Source organism: Scyliorhinus torazame, chromosome 4 (assembly GCF_047496885.1).
Source record: "Scyliorhinus torazame isolate Kashiwa2021f chromosome 4, sScyTor2.1, whole genome shotgun sequence".
NCBI lineage: Eukaryota > Metazoa > Chordata > Chondrichthyes > Carcharhiniformes > Scyliorhinidae > Scyliorhinus > Scyliorhinus torazame.
In genome coordinates this window covers 1619850-1633876 of record NC_092710.1, presented here as the reverse complement: position 1 = coordinate 1633876, position 14027 = coordinate 1619850, and the positions used below count along the sequence as shown (strand labels likewise).

At 54.1% G+C, this 14027-nt stretch overlaps 1 non-coding gene across 1 annotated transcript; it reads left to right on the top strand.

The window, feature by feature from the left end:
- Positions 1-2204: 2204 nt before the first annotated feature.
- On the top strand, positions 2205-2278 carry trnat-ugu (transfer RNA threonine (anticodon UGU)). The gene has a single exon. It is a non-coding gene; the product is annotated as a tRNA-Thr (tRNA).
- The last annotated feature ends 11749 nt before the right edge of the window (positions 2279-14027 follow it).

Genomic DNA, 14027 nt, shown 5'->3' with positions numbered 1-14027 from the left:
GTACCCTGTTTAAAGAGGGAGTCACTCCGTCAGGGACCATGTTTAAAGAGGGAGTCTATCTGTCAGGGACAGTGTTTAAAGAGGGAGTCTCTCCGTCAGGGACAGTGTTTAAAGAGGGAGTCTCTCTGCCAGGGACCCGGTTTAAAGAGGGAGTCTCTCCGTCAGGGACAGTGTTTAAAGAGGGAGTCTCTCCGTCAGGGACCCTGTTTAAAGAGGGAGTCTCTCCGTCAGGGACCCTGTTTAAAGAGGGAGTCTCTCCGTCAGGGACCCTGTTTAAAGAGGGAGTCTCTCCGTCAGGGACAGTGTTTAAAGAGGGAGTCTCTCCGTCAGAGACAGTGTTTAAAGAGGGAGTCTCTCCGTCAGGGACAGTGTTTAAAGAGGGAGTCTCTCTGCCAGGGACCCGGTTTAAAGAGGGAGTCTCTCCGTCAGGGACAGTGTTTAAAGAGGGAGTCTCTCCGTCAGGGACCCTGTTTAAAGAGGGAGTCTCTCCGTCAGGGACACTGTTTAAAGAGGGAGTCTCTCCGTCAGAGACAGTGTTTAAAGAGGGAGTCTCTCCGTCAGGGACAGTGTTTAAAGAGGGAGTCTCTCTGCCAGGGACCCGGTTTAAAGAGGGAGTCTCTCCGTCAGGGACAGTGTTTAAAGAGGGAGTCTCTCCGTCAGGGAACCTGTTTAAAGAGGGAGTCTCTCCGTCAGGGACACTGTTTAAAGAGGGAGTCTCTCCGTCAGGGACCCTGTTTAAAGAGGGAGTCTCTCCGTCAGGGACACTGTTTAAAGAGGGAGTCTCTCCGTCAGGGACCCTGTTTAAAGAGGGAGTCTCTCCGTCAGGAACCCTGTTTAAAGAGGGAGTCTCTCCGTCAGGGACCCTGTTTAAAGAGGGAGTCTCTCCGTCAGGGACAGTGTTTAAAGAGGGAGTCTCTCCGTCAGGGACCCTGTTTAAAGAGGGAGTCTCTCAGTCAGGGACCCTGTTTAAAGAGAGAGTCTCTCCGTCAGGGACCCTGTTTAAAGAGGGAGTCTCTCCGTCAGGGACAGTGTTTAAAGAGGGAGTCTCTCCGTCAGGGACCCTGTTTAAAGAGGGAGTCTCTCCGTCAGGGACAGTGTTTAAAGAGGGAGTCTCTCCGTCAGGGACAGTGTTTAAAGAGGGAGTCTCTCCGTCAGGGACCCTGTTTAAAGAGGGAGTCTCTCAGTCAGGGACCCTGTTTAAAGAGAGAGTCTCTCCGTCAGGGACCCTGTTTAAAGAGGGAGTCTCTCCGTCAGGGACCCTGTTTAAAGAGGGAGTCTCTCCGTCAGGGACCCTGTTTAAAGAGGGAGTCTCTCCGTCAGGGACACTGTTTAAAGAGGGAGTCTCTCCGTCAGGGACCCTGTTTAAAGAGGGAGTCTCTCCGTCAGGAACCCTGTTTAAAGAGGGAGTCTCTCCGTCAGGGACCCTGTTTAAAGAGGGAGTCTCTCCGTCAGGGACAGTGTTTAAAGAGGGAGTCTCTCCGTCAGGGACCCTGTTTAAAGAGGGAGTCTCTCAGTCAGGGACCCTGTTTAAAGAGAGAGTCTCTCCGTCAGGGACCCTGTTTAAAGAGGGAGTCTCTCCGTCAGGGACAGTGTTTAAAGAGGGAGTCTCTCCGTCAGGGACCCTGTTTAAAGAGGGAGTCTCTCCGTCAGGGACAGTGTTTAAAGAGGGAGTCTCTCCGTCAGGGACCCTGTTTAAAGAGGGAGTCTCTCCGTCAGGGACAGTGTTTAAAGAGGGAGTCTCTCCGTCAGGGACCCTGTTTAAAGAGGGAGTCTCTCCGTCAGGGACCCTGTTTAAAGAGGGAGTCTCTCCGTCAGGGTCAGTGTTTAAAGAGGGAGTCTCTCCGTCAGGGACCCTGTTTAAAGAGGGAGTCTCTCCGTCAGGGACCCTGTTTAAAGAGGGAGTCTCTCCGTCAGGGACCCTGTTTAAAGAGGGAGTCTCTCCGTCAGGGACAGTGTTTAAAGAGGGAGTCTCTCCGTCAGGGACAGTGTTTAAAGAGGGAGTCTCTCCGTCAGGGACCCTGTTTAAAGATGGAGTCTCTCCGTCAGGGACCCGGTTTAAAGAGGGAGTCTCTCCGTCAGGGACCCTGTTTAAAGAGGGAGTCTCTCCGTCAGGGACCCTGTTTAAAGAGGGAGTCTCTCCGTCAGGGACCCTGTTGAAAGAGGGAATCCCTCCGTCAGAGACCGTCAGATCTCCGTCAGAGATTGGTGCTGTGGCTTAGATGGTTAAAGCGCCTGTCTTGTAAACAGGAGATCCTGAGTTCAAATCTCAGCAGTGCCTTTATGCATTCAGGTTTCAGCATGTAGCCTGTGAAGAATGCTCCTCATTTAATGGTGAACACAGAAAATGTTGACATCAATTCTGTGGTCCTGACATTCAAAATTGTTTTCGCTTGTTTTATGTATTGTTCTATGTTCTATGTTCTATGCCGTGGAATGCCCTACCTGCTACAGTAGTGAACTCGCCAACATTGAGGGCATTTAAAAGTTTATTGGATAAACATATGGATGATAATGGCATAGTGTAGGTTAGATGGCTTTTGTTTCGTTGCAACATCGTGGGCCGAAGGGCCTGTACTGCGCTGTATTGTTCTATGTTCTATGAGACCCTATTTAAAGAGGGAGTCTCTCCGTCAGGGACCATGTTTAAGGAGGGAGTCTCTCCGTCAGGGACCCTGTTTAAAGAGGGAGTCTCTCCGTCAGGGACCCTGTTTAAAATAGGGAGTCTCTCCGTCAAGGACCCTGTTTAAAGAGGGAGTCTCTCCGTCAGGGACCCTGTTTAAAGAAGGAGTCTCTCCGTCAGGGACCCTGTTTAAAGAGGGAGTCTCTCCGTCAGGGACCCTGTTTAAAGAGGGAGTCTCTCCGTCAGGGACAGTGTTTAAAGAGGGAGTCTCTCCGTCAGGGACCCTGTTTAAAGAGGGAGTCTCTCCGTCAGGGACAGTGTTTAAAGAGGGAGTCTCTCCGTCAAGGACCCTGTTTAAAGAGGGAGTCTCTCCGTCAGGGACCCAGTTTAAAGAGGGAGTCTCTCCGTCAGGGACCCTGTTTAAAGAGGGAGTCTCTCCGTCAGGGACCCTGTTTAAAGAGGGAGTCTCTCCGTCAGGGACCCTGTTTAAAGAGGGAGTCTCTCCGTCAGGGACAGTGTTTAAAGAGGGAGTCTCTCCGTCAGGGACAGTGTTTAAAGAGGGAGTCTCTCCGTCAAGGACCCTGTTTAAAGAGGGAGTCTCTCCGTCAGGGACCCTGTTTAAAGAGGGAGTCTCTCTGTCAGGGGCCCTGTTTAAAGAGGGAGTCTCTCCGTCAAGGACCCTGTTTAAAGAGGGAGTCTCTCCGTCAGGGACCCTGTTTAAAGAGGGAGTCTCTCCGTCAAGGACCCTGTTTAAAGAGGGAGTCTCTCCGTCAGGGACCCTGTTTAAAGAGGGAGTCTCTCCGTCAGGGACCCTGTTTAAAGAGGGAGTCTCTCCGTCAGGGACCCTGTTTAAAGAGGGAGTCTCTCCGTCAGGGACAGTGTTTAAAGAGGGAGTCTCTCCGTCAGGGACAGTGTTTAAAGAGGGAGTCTCTCCGTCAAGGACCCTGTTTAAAGAGGGAGTCTCTCCGTCAGGGACCCTGTTTAAAGAGGGAGTCTCTCTGTCAGGGGCCCTGTTTAAAGAGGGAGTCTCTCCGTCAGGGACCCTGTTTAAAGAGGGAGTCTCTCCGTCAGGGGCCCTGTTTAAAGAGGGAGTCTCTCCGTCAGGGACAGTGTTTAAAGAGGGAGTTTCTCCGTCAGGGACCCTGTTTAAAGAGGGCGTCTCTCCGTCAGGGACCCTGTTTAAAGAGGGAGTCTCTCCGTCAGGGACTCTGTTTAAAGAGGGAGTCTCTCCGTCAGGGACCCTGTTTAAAGAGGGAGTCTCTCCGTCAAGGACCCTGTTTAAAGAGGGAGTCTCTCCATCAGGGACCCTGTTTAAAGAGGGAGTCTCTCCGTCAGGGATCCTGTTTAAAGCGGGAGTCTCTCCGTCAGGGACCCTGTTTAAAGAGGTAGTCTCTCCGTCAGGGACCCTGTTTAAAGAGGGAGTCTCTCCGTCAGGGACAGTGTTTAAAGAGGGAGTCTCTCCGTCAGGGACCCTGTTTAAAGAGGGAGTCTCTCCGTCAGGGACAGTGTTTAAAGAGGGAGTCTCTCCATCAGGGACCCTTGTTTAAAGAGGGAGTCTCTCCGTCAGGGACCCTGTTTAAAGAGGGAGTCTCTCCGTCAGGGACCCTGTTTAAAGAGGGATTCTCTCCGTCAGGGACCCTGTTTAAAGAGGGAGTCTCTCCATCAGGGACCCTTGTTTAAAGAGGGAGTCTCTCCGTCAGGGACCCTGTTTAAAGAGGGAGTCTCTCCGTCAGGGACCCTGTTTAAAGAGGGATTCTCTCCGTCAGGGACCCTTGTTTAAAGAGGGAGTCTCTCCGTCAGGGATCCTGTTTAAAGAGGGAGTCTCTCCGTCAGGGACCCTGTTTAAAGAGGGAGTCTCTCCGTCAGGGACAGTGTTTAAAGAGGGAGTCTCTCCATCAGGGTCAGTGTTTAAAGAGGGAGTCACTCCGTCAGGGACAGTGTTTAAAGAGGGAGTCTCTCCGTCAGGGACCCTGTTTAAAGAGGGAGTCTCTCCGTCAGGGACCCTGTTTAAAGAGGGAGTCTCTCCGTCAGGGACCCTGTTTAAAGAGGGAGTCTCTCTGTCAGGGACCCTGTTTAAAGAGGGAGTCTCTCCGTCAGGGACCCTGTTTAAAGAGGGAGTCTCTCCGTCAGGGACCCTGTTTAAAGAGGGAGTCTCTCCGTCAGGGACCCTGTTTAAAGAGGGAGTCTCTCCGTCAGGGACAGTGTTTAAAGAGGGAGTCGCTCCGTCAGGGACCCTGTTTAAAGAGGGAGTCTCTCCGTCAGGGAGCCTGTTTAAAGAGGGAGTCTCTCCGTCAGGGACCCTGTTTAAAGAGGGAGTCTCTCCATCAGGGTCCCTGTTTAAAGAGGGAGTCTCTCCGTCAGGGACCCTGTTTAAAGAGGGAGTCTCTCCGTCAGGGACAGTGTTTAAAGAGGGAGTTTCTCCGTCAGGGACCCTGTTTAAAGAGGGAGTCTCTCTGTCAGGGACCCTGTTTAAAGAGGGAGTCTCTCCGTCAGGGACCCTGTTTAAAGAGGGAGTATCTCCGTCAGGGACCCTGTTTAAAGAGGGAGTCTCTCCGTCAGGGACAGTGTTTAAAGAGGGAGTCTCTCCGTTAGGGACCCTGTTTAAAGAGGGAGTCTCTCCGTCAGGGACCCTGTTTAAAGAGGGAGTCTCTCCGTCAGGGACAGTGTTTAAAGAGGGAGTCTCTCCGTCAGGGACCCTGTTTAAAGAGGGAGCCTCTCCGTCAGGGACAGTGTTTAAAGAGGGAGTCTCTCCGTCAGGGACCCTGTTTAAAGAGGGAGTCTCTCCATCAGCGAGACACATTTGAATAAAAGACAAATCAACAGACAGTTAATTCTTTTAACATTTGATCTTACATCTTTATTGATTGTTACAAATCTAGTTACAGTTCAGGAGACAATGACGGATTCCTGTGGGTGCGACTGATACACATTGACATCGCCACCACTGTTTGGAACGTATAATTACAACGTGACATGTTGACATTGGAGTTTATGTTGTGAATTGACCAGCTGAATTTACATAGCAGGAAGTTGTGACACTCTCACAGTGCGGCACTCCCTCAGTACTGACCCTCTGACAGTGCAGTGTTCAATCAGTACTGACCCTCTGACAGTGCAGCACTCCCTCAGTACTGACCCTCTGACAGTGCGGCACTCCCTCAGTACTGACCCTCTGACAGTGCGGCACTCCCTCAGTACTGACCCTCTGACAGTGCGGCACTCCCTCAGTACTGACCCTCTGACAGTGCGACACTCCCTCAGTACTGACCCTCTGACAGTGCAGCACTCCCTCAGTACTGACCCTCTGACAGTGCCGCACTCCCTCAGTACTTACCCTCTGACAGTGCGGCACTCCCTCAGTACTGACCCTCTGACAGTGCGGCACTCCCTCAGTACTGACCCTCTGACAGTGCGGCATTCCCTCAGTACTGACCCTCTGACAGTGCGGTGTTCCCTCAGTACTGACCCTCTGACAGTGCAGCACTCCCTCAGTACTGACCCCTGACAGTGCGGCACTCCCTCAGTACTGACCCTCTGACAGTGCGGCACTCCCTCAGTACTGACCCTCTGACAGTGCAGCACTCCCTCAGTTCTGACCCTCTGACAGTGCGGCACTCCCTCAGTACTGACCCTCTGACAGTGTAGCACTCCCTCAGTACTGACCCTCTGACAGTGCAGCACTCCCTCAGTACTGACCCTCTGACAGTGCGGCACTCCCTCAGTACTGACACTCTGACAGTGCGGAACTCCCTCAGTACTGACCCCTGACAGTGCAGTGTTCAATCAGTACTGACCCTCTGACAGTGCGGCACTCCCTCAGTACTGACCCTCTGACAGTGCGGCACTCCCTCAGTACTGACCCTTTGACAGTGCGGCACTCCCTCCGTACTAACCATCTCACAGTGCAGCGCTCCCTCAGTACTGACCCTCTGACAGTGCGGCACTCCCTCAGTACTGACCCTCTAACAGTGCGGCACTCCCTCAGTACTGACCCTCTGTCAGTGCCGCACTCCCTCAGTACTGACCCTATGACAGTGCGGCACTCCCTCAGTACTGACCCTCTGACAGTGCGGCACTCCCTCAGTACTGACCCTCTGACAATGCGGCACTCCCTCAGTACTGACCTTTTGACAGTGCGGCACTCCCTCAGTACTGACACTCTGACAGTGCAGCGCTCCCTCAGTACTGACCCTCTGACAGTGCAGCACTCCCTCAGTACTGACCCTCTGACAGTGCGGCACTCCCTCAGTACTGACCTTTTGACAGTGCGGCACTCCCACAGTACTGACCCTCTGAAAGTGCAGCACTCCCTCAGTACTGACCCTCTGACAGTGCGGCTCTCTCTCAGTACTGAACCTCTAACAGTGCGACACATCCTCAGTACTGACCCTCTGACAGTGCGGCACTCCCTCAGTACTGACCCTCTGACAGTGCAGCACTCCCTCAGTACTGACGCTCTGACAGTGCAGCACTCCCTCAGTACTGATGCTCTGACAGTGCGGCACTCCCTCAGTACTGACCCTCTAACAGTGCAGCACTCCCACTGTACTGACCCTCTGACAGTGCAGCACTCCCTCAGTACTGACCCGCTGACAGTGCGGCACTCCCTCAGTACTGACCCTCTAACAGTGCGGCACTCCCTCAGTACTGACCCTCTGTCAGTGCCGCACTCCCTCAGTACTGACCCTATGACAGTGCGGCACTCCCTCAGTACTGACCCTCTGACAGTGCGGCACTCCCTCAGTACTGACCCTCTGACAATGCGGCACTCCCTCAGTACTGACCTTTTGACAGTGCGGCACTCCCTCAGTACTGACACTCTGACAGTGCAGCGCTCCCTCAGTACTGACCCTCTGACAGTGCAGCACTCCCTCAGTACTGACCCTCTGACAGTGCGGCACTCCCTCAGTACTGACCTTTTGACAGTGCGGCACTCCCACAGTACTGACCCTCTGAAAGTGCAGCACTCCCTCAGTACTGACCCTCTGACAGTGCGGCTCTCTCTCAGTACTGAACCTCTAACAGTGCGACACATCCTCAGTACTGACCCTCTGACAGTGCGGCACTCCCTCAGTACTGACCCTCTGACAGTGCAGCACTCCCTCAGTACTGACGCTCTGACAGTGCAGCACTCCCTCAGTACTGATGCTCTGACAGTGCGGCACTCCCTCAGTACTGACCCTCTAACAGTGCAGCACTCCCACTGTACTGACCCTCTGACAGTGCAGCACTCCCTCAGTACTGACCCGCTGACAGTGCGGCACTGCCTCAGTACTGACCCTCTGACAGTGCGGCACTCCCTCAGTACTGACCCTCTGACAGTGCAGCACTCCCTCAGTACTGACCCTCTGACAGTTCAGCACTCCCTCAGTACTGACCCTCTGACAGTGCGGCACTCCCTCAGTACTGACCCTCTGACAGTGCAGCACTCCCTCAGTACTGACCCTCTGACAGTGCAGCACTCCCTCAGTACTGACCCTCTGACAGTGCGGCACTCCCTCAGTTCTGACCCTCTGACAGTGCAGCACTCCCTCAGTACTGACCCTCTGACAGTGCGGCACTCCCTCAGTACTGACCCTCTGACAGTGCAGCACTCCCTCAGTACTGATCCTCTGACAGTTCAGCACTCCCTCAGTACTGACCCTCTGACAGTGCGGCACTCCCTCAGTTCTGACCCTCTGACAGTGCAGCACTCCCTCAGTACTGACCCTCTGACAGTGCGGCACTCCCTCAGTACTGACCCTCTGACAGTGCGGCACTCCCTCAGTACTGACCCTCTGACAGTGCGGCACTCCCTCAGTACTGACCCTCTGACAGTGCGCCACTCCCTCAGTACTGACCCTCTGACAGTGCAGCACTCCCTCAGTACTGATCCTCTGACAGTTCAGCACTCCCTCAGTACTGACCCTCTGACAGTGCGGCACTCCCTCAGTTCTGACCCTCTGACAGTGCAGCACTCCCTCAGTACTGACCCTCTGACAGTGCGGCACTCCCTCAGTACTGACCCTCTGACAGTGCGGCACTCCCTCAGTACTGACCCTCTGACAGTGCGGCACTCCCTCAGTACTGACCCTCTGATAGTGCGGCACTCCCTCAGTACTGACCCTCTGACAGTGCGGCACTCCCTCAGTACTGACCCTCTGACAGTGCGGCACTCCCTCAGTACTGACCCTCTGACAGTGCGGCACTCCCTCAGTACTGACCCTCTGACAGTGCGCCACTCCCTCAGTACTGACCCTCTGACAGTGCGGCACTCCCTCAGTACTGACCCTCTGACAGTGCGGCACTCCCTCAGTACTGACCCTCTGATAGTGCGGCACTCCCTCAGTACTGACCCTTTGACAGTGCGGCACTCCCTCAGTACTGACCCTCTGACAGTGCGGCACTCCCTCAGTACTGACCCTCTGACAGTGCGGCACTCCCTCAGTACTGACCCTCTGACAGTGCGCCACTCCCTCAGTACTGACCCTCTGACAGTGCAGCACTCCCTCAGTACTGATCCTCTGACAGTTCAGCACTCCCTCAGTACTGACCCTCTGACAGTGCAGCACTCCCTCAGTACTGACCCTCTGACAGTTCAGCACTCCCTCAGTACTGACCCTCTGACAGTGCAGCACTCCCTCAGTACTGATCCTCTGACAGTGCGGCACTCCCCCAGTACTGACCCTCTGACAGTGCGGCACTCCCTCAGTACTGACCCTCTGACAGTGCGCCACTCCCTCAGTACTGACCCTCTGACAGTGCAGCACTCCCTCAGTACTGATCCTCTGACAGTTCAGCACTCCCTCAGTACTGACCCTCTGACAGTGCAGCACTCCCTCAGTACTGACCCTCTGACAGTTCAGCACTCCCTCAGTACTGACCCTCTGACAGTGCAGCACTCCCTCAGTACTGATCCTCTGACAGTGCGGCACTCCCCCAGTACTGACCCTCTGACAGTGCGGCACTCCCTCAGTACTGACCCTCTGACAGTGCGGCACTCCCTCAGTACTGACCCTCTGACAGTGCGCCACTCCCTCAGTACTGTTCCTTTTCCACTGAGGAGTGGCGGATTTCTGAGGCGTGGAGGGTTCGGGAGAAAAAGGCCACGGGTCTGCCCGCTTGGTTAAGGGTAGCCGCTAGAGCTACGTCGGAGGCGTCGCTCTCGACCTGGAAGGGGAGGGACTCGTCGATGGCGCGCATCGTGGCCTTTGCGATATCCGCTTTGATGCGGCTGAAGGCCTGGCAAACCTCTGTCGACAGAGGGAAGGTCGTGGTCTGTATTAGGGGGCGGGCCTTGTCTGCGTACTGGGGAACCACTGGGCGTAATATGAAAAGAACCCCAGGCAGCGTTTCAGGGCTTTTGTGCAGTGCGGGAGGGGAAATTCCATGAGTGCGCGCATACGTTCGGGGTCGGGGCCTATTATCTCATTGCGCACTACATATCCCAAGATGGCTAGCCGGTTTGTGCTAAAAACGCACTTGTCCTCGTTGTACGTGAGGTTCAAGGCTTTGGCGGTCTGGAGGAATTTTTGGAGGTTGGCGTCGTGGTCCTGCTGATCGTGGCCGCAGATGGTTACATTGTCGAGATACGGGAACGTGGCCCGCAACCCATGTTGATCAACCATTCGGTCCATCTCTCGTTGGAAGACCGAGACCCCGTTTGTGACGCCAAAAGGGACCCTTAGGAAGTGGCATAATCGCCCGTCTGCCTCGAATGCTGTGTACTTGCGGTCACTTGGGCGGATGGGGAGCTGATGGTAGGCGGACTTGAGGTCCACGGTGGAGAAGACCTTATATTGGGCAATCCGATTGACCATGTCGGATATGCGGGGGAGAGGGTACGCGTCTAGTTGTGTGTACCTGTTGATGGTCTGGCTATAGTCAATGACCATCCTTTGTTTCTCCCCTGTCTTCACTACTACCACCTGTGCTCTCCAGGAACTATTGCTGGCCTGGATTATGCCCTCCTTTAGTAGCCGCTGGACTTCGGACCGAATAGATGTCCGGTCCTGGGCGTTGTACCGTCTGCTCCTAGTGGCGATGGGTTTGCAATCCGGGGTGAGATTTGCAAACAAGGATGGAGTCTCTCCGTCAGGGACAGTGTTTAAAGAGGGAGTCTCTCTGTCGGGGACAGTGTTTAAAGAGGGAGTCTCTCCGTCAGGGACCCTGTTTAAAGAGGGAGTCTCTCCGTCAGGGACAGTGTTTAAAGAGGGAGTCTCTCTGTCGGGGACAGTGTTTAAAGAGGGAGTCTCTCTGTCGGGGACAGTGTTTAAAGAGGGAGTCTCTCCGTTAAGGACCCGGTTTAAAGAGGGAGTCTCTCCGTCAGGGACCCTGTTTAAAGAGGGAGTCTCTCCGTCAGGGACCCTGTTAAAAGAGTGAGTCTCTCCGTCAGGGACCCTGTTTAAAGAGGGAGTCTCTCTGTCAGGGACCCTGTTTAAAGAGGGAGTCTCTCCGTCAGGGACCCTGTTTAAAGAGGGAGTCTCTCCATCAGGAACCCTGTTTAAAGAGGGAGTCTCTCCGTCAGGGACCCTGTTTAAAGAGGGAGTCTCTCCGTCAGGGACCCTGTTTAAAGAGGGAGTCTCTCCGTCAGGGACAGTGTTTAAAGAGGGAGACTCTCCGTCAGGGATCCTGTTTAAAGAGGGAGTCTCTCCGTCAGGGACCCTGTTTAAAGAGGGAGTCTCTCTGTCAGGGACCTTGTTTAAAGAGGGAGTCTCTCCGTCAGGGACCCATTTTAAAGAGGGAGTCTCTCCGTCAGGGACAGTGTTTAAAGAGGGAGTCTCTCCGTCAGGGACCCTGTTTAAAGAGGGAGTCTCTCCGTCAGGGACAGTGTTTAAAGAGGGAGTCTCTCCGTCAGGGACCCTGTTTAAAGAGGGAGTCTCTCCGTCAGGGACCCTGTTTAAAGAGGGACTCTCTCCGTCAGGGACCCTGTTTAAAGAGGGAGTCTCTCCCTCAGGGTCAGTGTTTAAAGAGGGAGTCTCTCCGTCAGGGACCCTGTTTAAAGAGGGAGTCTCTCCGTCAGGGACCTGTTTAAAGAGGGAGTCTCTCCGTCAGGAACCCTGTTTAAAGAGGGAGTCTCTCCGTCAGGGACACTGTTTAAAGAGGGAGTCTCTCCGTCAGGGACAGTGTTTAAAGAGGGAGTCTCTCCGTCAGGGACAGTGTTTAAAGAGGGAGTCTCTCTGTCAGGGACCCTGTTTAAAGAGGGAGTCTCTCCGTCAGGGACCCTGTTTAAAGAGGGAGTCTCTCCGTCAGGGTCCCTGTTTAAAGAGGGAGTCTCTCCGTCAGGGACAGTGTTTAAAGAAGGAGTCTCTCCATCAGGGACAGTGTTTAAAGAAGGAGTCTCTCCGTCAGGGACCCTGTTTAAAGAGGGAGTCTCTCTGTCAGGGACCCTGTTTAAAGAAGGAGTCTCTCCGTCAGGGACCCTGTTTAAAGAGGGAGTCTCTCCGTCAGGGACCCTGTTTACAGAGGGAGTCTCTCCGTCAGGGACCCTGTTTAAAGAGGGAGTCTCTCCGCCAGGGACCCTGTTTAAAGAGGGAGTCTCTCCGTCAGGGACCCTGTTTAAAGAGGGAGTCTCTCCGCCAGGGACCCTGTTTAAAGAGGGAGTCTCTCCGTCAGGGACCCTGTTTAAAGAGGGAGTCTCTCCGTCAGGGACCCTGTTTAAAGAGGGAGTCTCTCCGTCAGGGACAGTGTTGAAAGAGGGAGTCTCTCCGTCAGGGACAGTGTTTAAAGAGGGAGTCTCTCCGTCAGGGACAGTGTTTAAAGAGGGAGTCTCTCCGTCAGGGACCCTGTTTAAAGAGGGAGTCTCTCCGTCAGGGACAGTGTTTAAAGAGGGAGTCTCTCCGTCAGGGACAGTGTTTAAAGAGGGAGTCTCTCCGTCAGGGACCCTGTTTAAAGAGGGAGTCTCTCCGTCAGGGACCCTGTTTAAAGAGGGAGTCTCTCCGTCAGGGACCCTGTTTAAAGAGGGAGCCTCTCCGTCAGGGACAGTGTTTAAAGAGGGAGTTTCTCCGTCAGGGACCCTGTTTAAAGAGGGAGTCTCTCCATCAGGGACCCTGTTTAAAGAGGGAGTCTCTCCGTCAGGGACCCTGTTTAAAGAGGGAGTCTCTCCATCAGGGACCCTGTTTAAAGAGGGAGTCTCTCTGTCAGGGACCCTGTTTAAAGAGGGAGTCTCTCCGTCAGGGACCCTGTTTAAAGAGGGAGTCTCTCCATCAGCGAGACACATTTGAATAAAAGACAAATCAACAGACAGTTAATTCTTTTAACATTTGATCTTACATCTTTATTGATTGTTACAAATCTAGTTACAGTTCAGGAGACAATGACGGATTCCTGTGGGTGCGACTGATACACATTGACATCGCCACCACTGTTTGGAACGTATAATTCCAATGTGACATGTTGACATTGGAGTTTATGTTGTGAATTGACCAGCTGAATTTACATAGCAGGAAGTTGTGACACTCTGACAATGCGGCACTCCCTCAGTACTGACCCTCTGACAGTGCAGCACTCCCTCAGTACTGATCCTCTGACAGTGCGGCACTCCCTCAGTACTGACCCTCTGACAGTGCGGCACTCCCTCAGTACTGACCCTCTGACAGTGCGGCACTCCCTCAGTACTGACCCTCTGACAGTGCAGCACTCCCTCAGTACTGACCCTCTGACAGTGCGGCACTCCCTCAGTACTGACCCTCTGACAGTGCGGCACTCCCTCAGTACTGACCCTCTGACAGTGCGGCACTCCCTCAGTACTGACCCTCTGACAGTGCGGCACTCCCTCAGTACTGACCCTCTGACAGTGCAGCACTCCCTCAGTACTGACCCTCTGACAGTGCGGCACTCCCTCAGTACTGACCCCTGACAGTGCGGCACTCCCTCAGTACTGACCCTCTGACAGTGCGGCACTCCCTCAGTACTGACCCTCTGACAGTGCAGCACTCCCTCAGTACTGACCCTCTGACAGTGCGGCACTCCCTCAGTACTGACCCTCTGACAGTGTAGCACTCCCTCAGTACTGACCCTCTGACAGTGCGGCACTCCCTCAGTACTGACCCTCTGACAGTGCGGCACTCCCTCAGTACTGACCCTCTGACAGTGCAGCACTCCCTCAGTACTGACCCTCTGACAGTGCGGCACTCCCTCAGTACTGACCCTCTGACAGTGCGGCACTCCCTCAGTACTGACCCTCTGACAGTGCGGCACTCCCTCAGTACTGACCCTCTGACAGTGCAGTGTTCAATCAGTACTGACCCTCTGACAGTGCCGCACTCCCTCAGTACTGACCCTCTGACAGTGCAGCACTCCCTCAGTACTGACACTCTGACAGTGCGGAACTCCCTCAGTACTGACCCTCTGACAGTGCGGCACTCCCTCAGTACTGACCCTCTGACAGTGCAGCACTCCCTCAGTACTAACCCTCTGACAGTGCAGC